This window comes from Cimex lectularius, unplaced genomic scaffold, assembly GCF_000648675.2.
Source record: "Cimex lectularius strain Harlan isolate CLEC.00 unplaced genomic scaffold, Clec_2.1 scaffold293, whole genome shotgun sequence".
NCBI lineage: Eukaryota > Metazoa > Arthropoda > Insecta > Hemiptera > Cimicidae > Cimex > Cimex lectularius.
This window is the reverse complement of record NW_019392819.1, coordinates 66,512-79,099: the sequence shown is the minus strand read 5'-3', so window position 1 is coordinate 79,099 and position 12,588 is coordinate 66,512.

Genomic DNA, 12,588 nt, shown 5'->3' with positions numbered 1-12,588 from the left:
TCTGTTAGAGAGCGTGTGATTTCATCTAGGTCCGCCCATTCTCGCTGTATTTCACAATTTGACATTTTCAGTGAATTTATGTTGTACTACAAATAGCATAGTATAGCTGATAGGTTGACCAATACAAAAACAAACAAAACCGAATTAAAGACTGAAGACAGAAGCAATGTAGACAGCTCAATAGCAGAAACATTGTTTTGGTTTATAAATAAAAATAAATTTTATTTACAGAGTGTGAATTTGCATTATATAAATAGCATCATTCTCATTGTAAAAAGTATGTGCCCAGATTTTGTTTACTTAATTTGGCAATATTAAAATCGGAAATTTGGTTTTAATCAAATTTAGTTGACTCATATCGCTTGGGCTTGTACTTTTTTGTAGGTTCATGTTACACATCAGGCCATATTAAGGCAAAGTTACTATCTGTCGACTATGTATGGTAGACGGTTTTTCCAAAACAATAACCACCAAATCAAAAAGGAGTAACCTTTGAAATGTGAACGGACAATGAGCCAGATATGCTAAGCAGATGTATGTGCATAGATTTAGCAAACCTACATCAGAATTTGATAGTTGGAGTTTTCTATTTTCAGAAGAACGGCCAGTTATCGACACATCGTTGTGCACTATCGTCATTTAATAATGAAAAAAATAAGGATGATAACACGTGGTTTATAGTTTTCTTACCTCCTGTACACATTCCTATAGAGTTACCATTATTTTTGTGATTTTCGAAAAAATAGTAGGCTTGAAGGCGGAAAATTTGTAGAAAAATATTATTTTTTATTTTCCCAAAAATTTGTACCTCGGTCACAAAATAATAATGTAATTAATTTCAATAGAACCTCGAATTTTCCTGCTGGCAGATTGATTATTTTCGTGTGAACCCGAAAAACCCCAGAATATAAATTTTAAAAAAAAATCAACAAATGTTTGTTTCTCAAATTTTTTTTGTTCTAAATGCCTCCGATTTTTCGAAAATCACAAATATGTTAACATTTGGAAACTACTGTATCGATTTGCAGGAAACTTTACAAGGATTTAGAACTCTATAACCTACAAGTAATGGCGCAAATCCTGGCCTAGTAAAACTTTTGACGAGGTTTAGTTAATTTCATCCTTATTTTTCTCATTGATAATCCTAATGACATAATGTAAATGACTATATGATAATCGTAATGACTATGTAAATCGTGTTGACGTGTTCTAAAAAAGAGAATTCAACCTTGGAACGGTCGTAATAACGTTGAATTTGGATAAAATCCAGATGTATTATGGATTTTTAAGCGGAACACCAGACATTGGGGAGAAAAAATTGTTAATACCGCTAAAAAAATGCTATGAAATTTCATATTTAAGGGTTTTAACGGCTACTTAAGACGAATCCAAATTATATGTTTGTTTTTTAAACAAAAACGTTTTTGTTCTACTTTACTAGAAACGTGTTTTCGTTTTTATAACTTTTTATATATATTTAATATCATTTAATACATTTTTAAATATTGTTTTCTTATCCTACTAAAATTACGAACCGACTGATATATAATAACCTCGAAATACATGCAAAACAAAGGCAGAAAACCATATTTAAAAAAATTGTAAAACTACTCAAAATATTTTATTTATTTATTTTTGAATTTAAGTGTAATATCACTAAAATTGTTTGATAGCAGTCGATGATCCTTCGTCCAGCCACCCCTTGTTAGCAATAGAAGAGAGAAAAACAAAAATAACAAAATGAGTAGCAATATAAGACAAAACTTTAAAGAATAATTTGAACCAAATACAATCATTTTTTTGAAAATATATTTTTAAATTTATAAATATTTACCTTCTGCAGCACTTCAATTTATTAATCAGTCCTGTGCCAAAACAGTCGAAAACAAAGCACAGCTCTTTGCAGACTACTGGCCTGAAGTCTCAGTCATGCCCTACCCAGATATACAGATACGACCGCACATTGCAGAAGTGAACAGCAACCTTACGTTACCTCCTAAGCTTTTTCTTGCTTATACATAATTAAAAACTTACCTTCCGGAAAGGCCCCTGGACATGATCTAACTACGATGAACGTATTATAAAAATTCTCAACACAGTGGAAATATTCCATAATTAAAATTATCCCAAAACCCAACAAACCTATCAAACACCCAAGCTCCTATCGACCTGTTAGTCTCCTTCCTCCTCTAGGCAAAATCCTTGAAAAGCTCTTCCTAAAAAGATTTACATCTGTTCGCGCGCTGGTCGGTCGCAAAACTAAATAAAATATTTAAATTAAAAATGACAATAATCAAAATAAAGAACCCACCAACTTGAATGGCTTCGCCGTCTCCTGCCTTGCTCGTTCCAAGCGTCCGCTACAAGGATCTGTGGCTGGCTAAAATGCAATCTACTTGGCCAAAGGAAAGATGTAAATTTGTAAATTTAACCAACCTTGCCTACATCCGCGTGAAGAGATTTGAATTGAGTAGCGATCTTGATGCGGCACTGCGTTAATTTACTCGTGAAACTTCTTACTTGGCGAGCGATTCTCGAAAGTAAAGGGATGCGAAAGGCGAGATGGTGACTACAACGCAAAGAAAACTAGGTGCTAAGGGATGAAAAAAATTGCAACTATTTTCGAGGTTGGAAGCTAATTCGTTGAAAGCAAGACTCGAATAGAACAGGTCTAAAAACTAGGCAAAGGAAACGAAAATAAAGACAGGGCTGATGGGGGACCAAATAGGATTTAAGGGCTCAAAACGTAACAAAAAGCCTCGCGAGTATACAGCGCGAACATATCGCCCATCAAATTGGACATAATTTTTTAATTTACACATTAAAAAACATAAATAAATAAAGAGGGAAAACCGTGCATATATAAAACCGTACAAACAGACAAGCAAAATCCTTAAAATTAAATTAATATGACTTCAATTACTGGAAGCGTGGGGCAGCGGCACAATTCCCACCACGGAACGGGTGTAAACGTCGGTGGCTGTCCGAATAGTCACCACAGGAGGAACTTTGTCGGGCTTATGATGGAAATTATCTATAATGCCGACAGACAAGGGTTGGGACTGCACGCCTCGGTAAACACTACGTCTTCCACCTTTGGCAGAGTAGTGGAATTGGCGCATTTGTTGCGCTGTATCAACGTATTTAGGTATTTCTTGCACTATCGTCGCCAAAGGTTTGGAACGCCCGTCTTTGGTTGTCCCTACGATCCCTAACATTCAGATTGTCGAGAATCTGAGGAAAGGACAGTAAGGGTGCTCCGATCAGAAAATACCCTCCGCTGAGATAATTGATGGCTTTTGTGGGATCATCAGAATGAAAAACCCTAAACCTCTCACATATCAAAGCTTGAAATGTTTTAAGTCCGGAATGGAACGATGACATATGATAAAAGGAACATAGTAATTTGAAAAAATAGGAGTCTTTGGAAAGTAATAAAGAATGCCTGGAAGTGGGATGCAAGGAAGATTGGACGGACTTTCTAGCCACCATGAGGAAACCACGAGAATCGAAGAAAGGCGAAAGGGATCTTAGATTTTGACAGGTTAAAAATTTTTTAAACGGTGAATATCGGGGTGAAAATGATGTTGTTGGGTTACCGAGATTAAACAGCAAGGAAACTACGAGTTTATCAGCAGAAAGAGGCCAGAGCGAGTAGTGGTTGCGTTTTGCCGGCCTCTACAATTGTCACGACACCTCAAAACACGCGAAAACTCGCTGCAATCTCCGAAACTAAGAGAAATTTCGGATTTTCTTAAGAAATGGGTTTTCGGGAGGACTCTCGACTGGCAGACAAACTTTGGTATCCTTAAGTTCAGGCAAGAAATTCAAGCAGCGAAAGGAGGAAAATGGAGGTGGACGAAAAAGTTGGACCTTGAACTCAAAATTGCGTGCCGATTACCAAAACTTGCTGCGGAATCAAACCTCTAGAAGGTAGGTCAGCAGGATTTCATTGGGAAACGCCGTCAAATGGTGTCGGGTACGGATTCGGATACTGAAACGACTAGATTCGCCACGAAAGTCTTTAATTAATGGGATGGTGTGCTGAGCCAAGACAACTACAGTGAATCGGACAACAGTCTGGTCGCTTTTATGATTGCCAGCAACTGGTCGGACTGACTTTACAGGCCGGGCTAAAAGGACAGCGGCACTAAGTTAAGTTGAGGACAGGAGCTACCTTCATTTTGCCCTTTTATAAATGGATCGATTTTCACGTTAGGAATTTTCGAAACGAGACCAGCATAGGCCTAAGATGACCATGTGCCGAACCGGTCCAAACTGCATCGCGCCACTCCAAACATCTACGGCGCGACGACGGCATGGCGTGAATGGTAAATCCCACTTTTATTTGGCGCAGTCTCCGTCTTTCTGTCACTGAGCAAACATCTCCGTCCTACATTCTCAAAAAGTTAAAAACGTTTATTCTTTATTGGCAATGACATCCAATCGACATTTTATTGTTGAGATGATTGAATTGTATGAAAATTTACCATGTTTATGGAAAGCGGTGGACAATGATTACCACGATAGAAATAAAAGAAATTCGGTTCTCAAACAGTTGGTCGACCTTTTCAAAACGACATTCGGCTAAATACGCCGCTGCTCTAACCACTTGAGCTATCGTGACTTTGATTCGAGCCTTTTTGATAGCTTTCGAATTTTTTCTCTTTTTGCCATTTTTTGGTGTCCGAGAGGATCGAAGTCACGATAGCTCAAGTGGTAGAGCAGCGGCGTATTTATCTGAAGGCCATGGATTCAGATCCCGCTCGGGGCACTAGCTTTTCACTTCAACCAAAACCTTACAAAAAAGATTAATTAATTGAAAGAAGTAATTTGGTCAATAGAACACTAAATATAATGAATAAATAAGACGTTTCATCCATCCTTAAATAGTTCCTCCAATCAGCGGGTTCAAGGAAAAGATCTTTCATCAAATTGATGTAGGTATTACGGCTTCTGTTCAGGAGCCACTTCTTACACATTTCCTCTTCGGTTTTTTGCTCTTAATATATAAACAAACAGCAGCGTAGAACAAGAGATCGTCGTCCATTTTGAGAAGGTAATTCCCTAGATGACGTTCGGAGCGACTGGCTGTGGAGTGGTCCTGAATGCCCCCTCAAATTCCAGGCACTCCAAATGGCTCTAAATACGGCTTGGCGCGGTTCGATTTGGGGCGATCGTGAATGGCCACCTTAACCAATGTCGGCACACAAACTTAACATGCAAACGGAAAGTCAGCAAAATGCCAGCAATATTCTTTTGTAATTGGGGTCAGCTCAGTAATCGCTCATTTCGCCGTTCCTTTTTATGGCTGGCAGTTGAATAGTTCAGCGTTTTTTCATCCGAATTTTCTCTGCCTTCAGCTACTCCTAACTATTTAATGTATTTGGAAACCTCTCGTGGTCTTGTTTTTGTTCATACCCTTAAACGTCCTTTTAATTTTGTTTAAACATCTCTTCGTTCTACTGTTGCACAGCTCTCTAGGAATATTGCAATTATCAAGTGTAACCTATCATGGTTCTCTCATTGACGGAATATTTGCAACGATTAAGATTTCCACTTTTCTCTGCTTAAGATAAATCTTCAGAGCAGAAAGACAATCTTCATAGGTTGCTGCTAAAAATAAGTCAATATAAACAAATGCCTTCTTCCTATTCAATCAACCTATCCATGTGCATAGAAACTGATCATTCTTCGCCATTATTTCATTTTAACAAACCCAATTTTAAAAGTTAACATTTAAAAGAACTCCGTTGGCGGATTAAGCTGAGGAGATGTAAGATATTATTGGGTTGTCCGGAAAATAATGCAGGATTTTGGTATTAAACAAAAAAAAAGAAACTAGTTACTTTAAAGCAATGTTCTTTAATCAAAATAATTTCCCATACTCTCAATACATTTCTCCCAACGTGTTGGTAACTTATTAATTCCGTCTGAGTAGAATTCAGAATTTTTAGAATTGATAAAGTCAATAAATGCATTTTCCAGTTCCGTTTGATTTTTGAATATTATGTGTTGTAAGTAGTGGTCCAGGTGTCTAAAAAAATGGTAGTCAGTAGGCGAGAGGTCCGGAGAGTAGGGTGGGTGAGGCAAAGTTTCATAGCCAAGCTCCAATAATTTTTGTGACGTTACACGTGACACATGTGGTCGGGCGTTGTCATGCAACAAAATGGGCCCTTTCCGATTGACCAAAGAGGGCTTCATTACTGCCAATTTCTGATGCATGGTATTAATTTGGTTACAGTATGATTCAGCATTGATGGTTTCGCCAGGATTTAAGAAGCTGTAGTGTATTAAACCAAATGAAGCCCACCATACCGTAACCATTACCTTTTTTTGATGAGTTAGGGGCTTTGGAGCTTCTCCTTTGTCGAGCCACTGTCCAGAACGTCTAGTGTTATCGTAGAGAATCCACTTTTCGTCACATGTAACAATTCTGGCCAGAAATGGGTCATTTTTGTTTCGACAAAGAAGTGATGCACAAACATCAAAGCGCTGATTTTTTTGGCGATCGTTTAATGAGTGTGGAACCCAATTTTCGAGTTTTTTCACTTTTCCAATCGCCTTGAGGTGGTCAGCGACGGTCGTTTTACTGACTTTGAGTTGCTCTGCAAGTTCTCGAACAGTTGTTTTGGGGTTTTCTTCCACCACTGATCGCAGAACATCATCATTAAGAGAGGAAGGCCTTCCACGACCTTCTTCATCTTCAAGGCTGAAATCTCCCTCCCGAAATTTTTTAAACCACCTTTGCACAGTGCACTCATTAACACAACCCTCGCCCCAGACTTGGTTAATGTTTCTAGCCGTTTGGGCTCCGCTTCGGCCGAGTTTAAACTCGTAAAAGAAAATCGTACGAAATTCTCGCTTTGACATTATAAGGATGACTGAATTATTTCCAAGTAGCGGAATGCTACAGAGGTAAACAAACAATATCATTTGGAAGAGGATTAATAAGTGTTGACATTCATACAAATGAGTAATCCTGTAAACGTAAACAGAATATTTTATATAGATTTTTTTTAATGAAAACTTAAAATCCTGCATTATTTTCCGGACAACCCAATACATTAATAGAGGTACATATTTGAATTAGTCCATCAATTTAATTATCAATACTGATACGACACACTACACCTCTGGTTTGTTCTCCAAAGTCAGTCTCACCGTAGTAGTTCTGTTTTATTTTAATCACTTATTTTTAGTCACTAACATTTTTATTCTGTATTTTATATACCTTTTGTTATGTACCTACAAACTTTTGAAATAATTTTTTTAAGATATTTTTTAAATTTTCATATTGTTTTTATGATACCCGCAACAACCTCCGGCAGATGGTTTTAATCCGTGCTTTTATATACTTATAAATTTCGTTTTGGTGTAGTTGGTGCTCAGTAAACCGTGCAGAGACTTTGGATAGTCATTGACCAAAAGAGTGGAAGTCTCAATTGCATTTTCAGGGGCTTAATAGCGTCTTAGGGAGTAGAGTTAGTAGGAGGCTAGGACGCGTTTGACTTCGACTAAGGATGCGAAAAGTGTTAACTTGTGTCGGTTACTTTTGCGAAGTTAACACGAAGCCGTGTAATTGCAGTTGAGTCGTGGATGGAGCCCTAGACAATTAAAACGACTTTGTTTTCTCGTAGGGATCAATATTTATGGTCTACGGCCAATCTTAAATATGCGGGGCAATTGTTCAGTAGATAAAATGGATATTTTCTAGGCCAGAAGGAGGTGGTGGTGGAGGTGGAATCAGGGGCACCTCCCCCCTCTCCTCCAGCTTTATGGTGACTGACCACATCTCACAGGGAGGTAAGCTCCGTCTTACCTCTCTCCTTTATCTTCATGGGGTCTAACGGGGAATATATACACTTTTGCACCTACGTTTCCGCTTCACCTTCTTTGGGACCGATGGCATGTCGCCGGGAGGTGAAAAAATGTATGGTATGGGGAGGTGGAGTGACGACGCTGCTAGATTTATATGGTTTGATGTGGTAGGGAGGTGATGATGAAGGTGGAGGTGGAGTCGTCGGGTCCACCTTCCCCTCTCTTTCAGATGAGATTAGATTATATAGGACCGGCCTCTTAACTTTGCACCGAGATCTATTACTTTTGACCAGATCCCAAAGCTTTTTCAAGTGCTCCCGTGTGAATCCTTCAGGCCCTGCTTTTTCCCTCACAATTAGGAAACTCAGCCTACATAGACATTTGCACCAACAGAGGACGTGTTCTGCTGTTTCTTCTTCTTCTTGGCAGTATCTGCACAGGCTTGTTTCTGCCACTCCGAGTCTATACATATGCCTCCCGCGACTGCAATTTCCAATTAGCAGCTCAACTATTATTCAAGTTCTAGCACGGCCTAGATTTAGTAGTTCTAGTTCTACTATTAGTTTCAAAGTGGCAGGAAATTCTTTGATTTTAAGACATACGTACAGAATAAAAGTAGCTTTTTTTCCCTTGTAGTTACTTAAAGAACCAAGTTTTTTCTGTTTGGAATAAACGTTTTTACTCGAGTAGAATAAATCTCCTCTGATTTTCATCAGCTCCTCTGTTTTTTATTAGCCAGAGTATAGCTGTTTATGACAAAAGAAAACCAGTCACTTGGATTTATTTGTTTATTTCCATAATAAGTCAGTATAATTATTATTTCAATTAATTATTCTTTTTATCTAAGGTCTTAGTTGAGATAAAAAGTTAGTGTCACGAGCAGGACATTGAGCCGAAGGTCGGGGGATCGTATCCCGCTCGTGACACTAAATTTTTTATTTCAACCAAGAACTTAGATAAAATTAATAATTAATTGAAATAATTAATATGTCAATTATGACCGGTAAACATATATGGATTAATATAATTATTAATAGTTGACTTAAAACGTAAACACAACTTAATAACTTGTTGTTTACCTTTATAGAGTGTTACTCAACCTTATACACTCTTTAGATAAAAAATAAAATAAAAAAATCAGTCCTGGGTGTGCCGCACTCTACCTTCCACCATGGTCTACAGCAATTTAGGCCACCGGAAGTCTCCGTCCAAGTGGTACGCCACCTAGAGAGGATTGCTCGTTTTATTGTTCTTATCGCACTGAGGATTCGTCATCAAACGGCTTCCTAGATAGGTAGTCAATTCCAAACGGTCCGGAATGTAAGGGTGAGTTCTGAAACAGTCATCAGAAGGCTTCGTCAGAATAGCCTAGATTCTAGAGGTTCTGCATCAGATTCTTTACTGGAGAAGAAAGAATCTAATAGAAAGGCGACTATTTGCAAATCAACATTTCGCTTGTACACTTGAACAATGGGGCGGGGGTGTCTTCTTCACAGATGAGGAGTGTCGGCTTAGTTTGCGGCAATCAGATGACCGGGACCGTGTGTGGAGAAAGCTTTAGAAAATCAATGATTTTCCGGTGTCTTGGTGAATTTTATTTCAAACCATCATAATTAAATAATTTTTATTAAAATACAAGAATTTATGATGTTTAATTTGATTTACATTAAAATAAGTATAACGATACAAATACATATAGTTTGAACTAAGCAATAAATTATGAGTGTCCGGTTTTTGTTATAAAGATCTACAAGCTTGTACAATACGTGACGCTGACTAGTTCTCAATTTATGTTCAATATGTGATATTAAGGAATCTATTATTTTATATAATCATATAAAAAAACCTAAAAATTTAACGGTAAAATTTTTCTTCAATTCCTAAGATAAAAGGAATATCCAGAGTTACTACAACTCTTGATTCTTTGCAGTAATTTCTTGATTAATATTATTCTATTGAAGCAACAAGCTCATTAATTCATCTGTTAGGACATTTAATGGAGAACAATACTGGGCCGCATATAAATCGGAGGGCGAGTAATTAAAGGCGAGAAAGTTCATCAATTTAAAGCTTGCCTATCGAGTTTGAAACAAAAAACTGTATGCATAGAAAATTGTTTTTAGGTACATTACAGTATATCACGTGGTGTTTAATCGTTGCTGCACTTTCAGACAGGTAAATTGATGCTAGAGATGTTAAATGAAGGGTAACATGGAACGACAAAAGAATCATTGTGAAGGAGGTGAATTGTCTCGGTTGGGAAACTCGTCAGGTGATATGAATATGTGCTAGGACGTGCTTGGTAAAAACTCTTTCGAGCCTTCTTTGTGGCTGAGAAAAGCGGCAGCCAGAACCAATAATAAATTGTTTCGGTGTCGATCCGCTCGAGGAGACAATTCGTAACATGTTGCTTTTTTTATCCACTGCTTTAGCAGCTAGTTACAAGGGGCATTGTTCCGAACGTAGTCCAACCATACCTTATCGAATCGGCGTCACCACGCTCCTTTGCCTTTCCCATCTACCAAGGAAATACCAATTAATCTTGGGCCGTTTCTGAAAAGAAGTCACTATCTAACTACAATATTCCTCAGGAAATATCACTTTTTTTAACAACATTTACTATTCTTCTTCACGCCATTTAACTCAATGGTGAAATTCCATTATGAATGGGTATTTTGTTTAAATTCTCTAGCCTTTCAATCGTGTAATGTTAAAACAGTACAGTTCTTTTTTTGTGTGTTTACATTTCAGAATTATTTTCATATCAACAGTTTTTAACGTCCCGAGATGTCCCTGGGGGCATTTTTCGGGACGTTATAAGATTCATATGAACTGTGTACAGCATTTCCTCGATTTTTTTTTTATCTTTCCGCCCGGACCGGAGGATTTTCGTATTACATGTGGCGTGTCTCTTGAGGCGTGCTCTTACGTGTTCACCTTGTGAGGTATTCTTTCGGTTCTCTGCCTACCTCTTTCTCTCTCTTCAAAATCCTCTCTCCCTCTCCAAAACCACCTTCCTCGGCATACCACGGCGAAGCGACAAAGGGAGCAATGGGATTGGGCCCGAAGTCCTGCATCTCCTCGACGCCTGCCTACCCGGAGCCAGGAGGTTAAGTTCCCTTATTCTTTCTTCATTCCAGTTCCTTATAATTTCTTACGTTATTTTATTTTCTTTAAATTTGTAATCGTTATTATTTTAATTCGGCACCCTGCCGAAACAACAGTTAACAAGTAATTAATCATAGAAATTGTGTGAACTCATTGGTTTAAACTGTTGGCCGTATTTGGTCTGACAGTCTCCGCAGTTGGCCTTTTGTCAGACACCTTTCGTCATTTCACTATTTCAGAGAAAGTGATTTGCCGATCGTTGACGAATTAATTTTAATTGTAAAACCCCTGTAAACACAAAAATCATGCCATCGCGAATGACCTCATTTCAATGAAACTTCGCATATTGATAAAAACATGTGCTTATTTAATAAATTGTCGGTTTTACCTGCGCAGCTTTTGAGCGCACTGCCCAAAGCGGTTCAAAGCGTTTGCTTGATTGGGAATGAAGGGATTGATGATGTACCATGTCTGGTAGGTCTTTTGTCTTAATGAATATGAATTGAGGGAAGCTATCGAACTTTATTCGTGTCAAACATATTAGAGGGGAGCCAAAGTGTTTAACGTAAGCAAGGAAACCATTCTCTCTATCTTACATCAACTTGGAAAGACGTGGATGCTCAGCAAATTGGTTCCTCACAAATTGACCGACGGTAACAAGCTTCAGCGACGAAACATTTGCCTTTCATTGTTTTCACGGAAAAAATTGGATACGTTTTTTGAGCAGGCAGTCATATGCAACGAAAAATGGATCGTGTGCAGTAACACCAGGAGGTCCCACCGTTGGCTGATATCAAATGATGCGAAAACCAAATATTCACCAACAAAAGGCGTTTAGTGGAGTAAGGCAGGGATTGTACACTACAAACTCCTGCCTCCTCCTCAGACCACCACCACAGAAATCTAATCAAGCCAACTGCAACGAGTATCTGTTCCCTGGCCCAGAAACAGCTTGCTATCAGGAACAGAAAAGCTGTAATTTTTCACCAGGACAAAGAAAGACCTCATACAGCCAGAACGACAAGGGAGGTGATAATGAAGCTCAATTGGGATGTGCTATCTACCACACCCTCGATATTCTCCGGACCTGGCCCCCATCTGATTTTCATATTTTCTTAGCAGTGGACAATCATATGCGCAAAAGTGTTCGATAATCGCCAACAGCTGGAAAATGAGCTGATTTTAATTTTTAAGTGCCGAGACTCAAACTTTTATGAGACGGGCATAAATGGGCTATTAACTCGTTGGGAGAAGGAAATAGATAAACGACGGAGACAATTTCCCAGAATAAAATTTTTCTAAACTAATTTTAGTTGTGACCAATTAAACCCGCACGAACTTTTCAGGTTACCTGATAATTGCTCACACCTATCATGGAAACTACTCAACATTACGAAATATAGAAAAATTGAAAATAAAATCAATCAAAACGATAACGAGCGAGTGCTAATGTGGTAACAGGCTTAGAAAGCTTGACATTCTCCGCAATGAAAACTAATTTAACTTTACTTCACGTTTCTGCAGATAAAGAAGATAAAATAAGCATATAACGTTGGCCGTTCTCATCGCATTACCTTGCAAGGCCTGAAACAAACAAAATAAATAATCTAATAAATCAAAATTGTTATTCAATCTCTAGAGGGATGAAACCAGAATCTA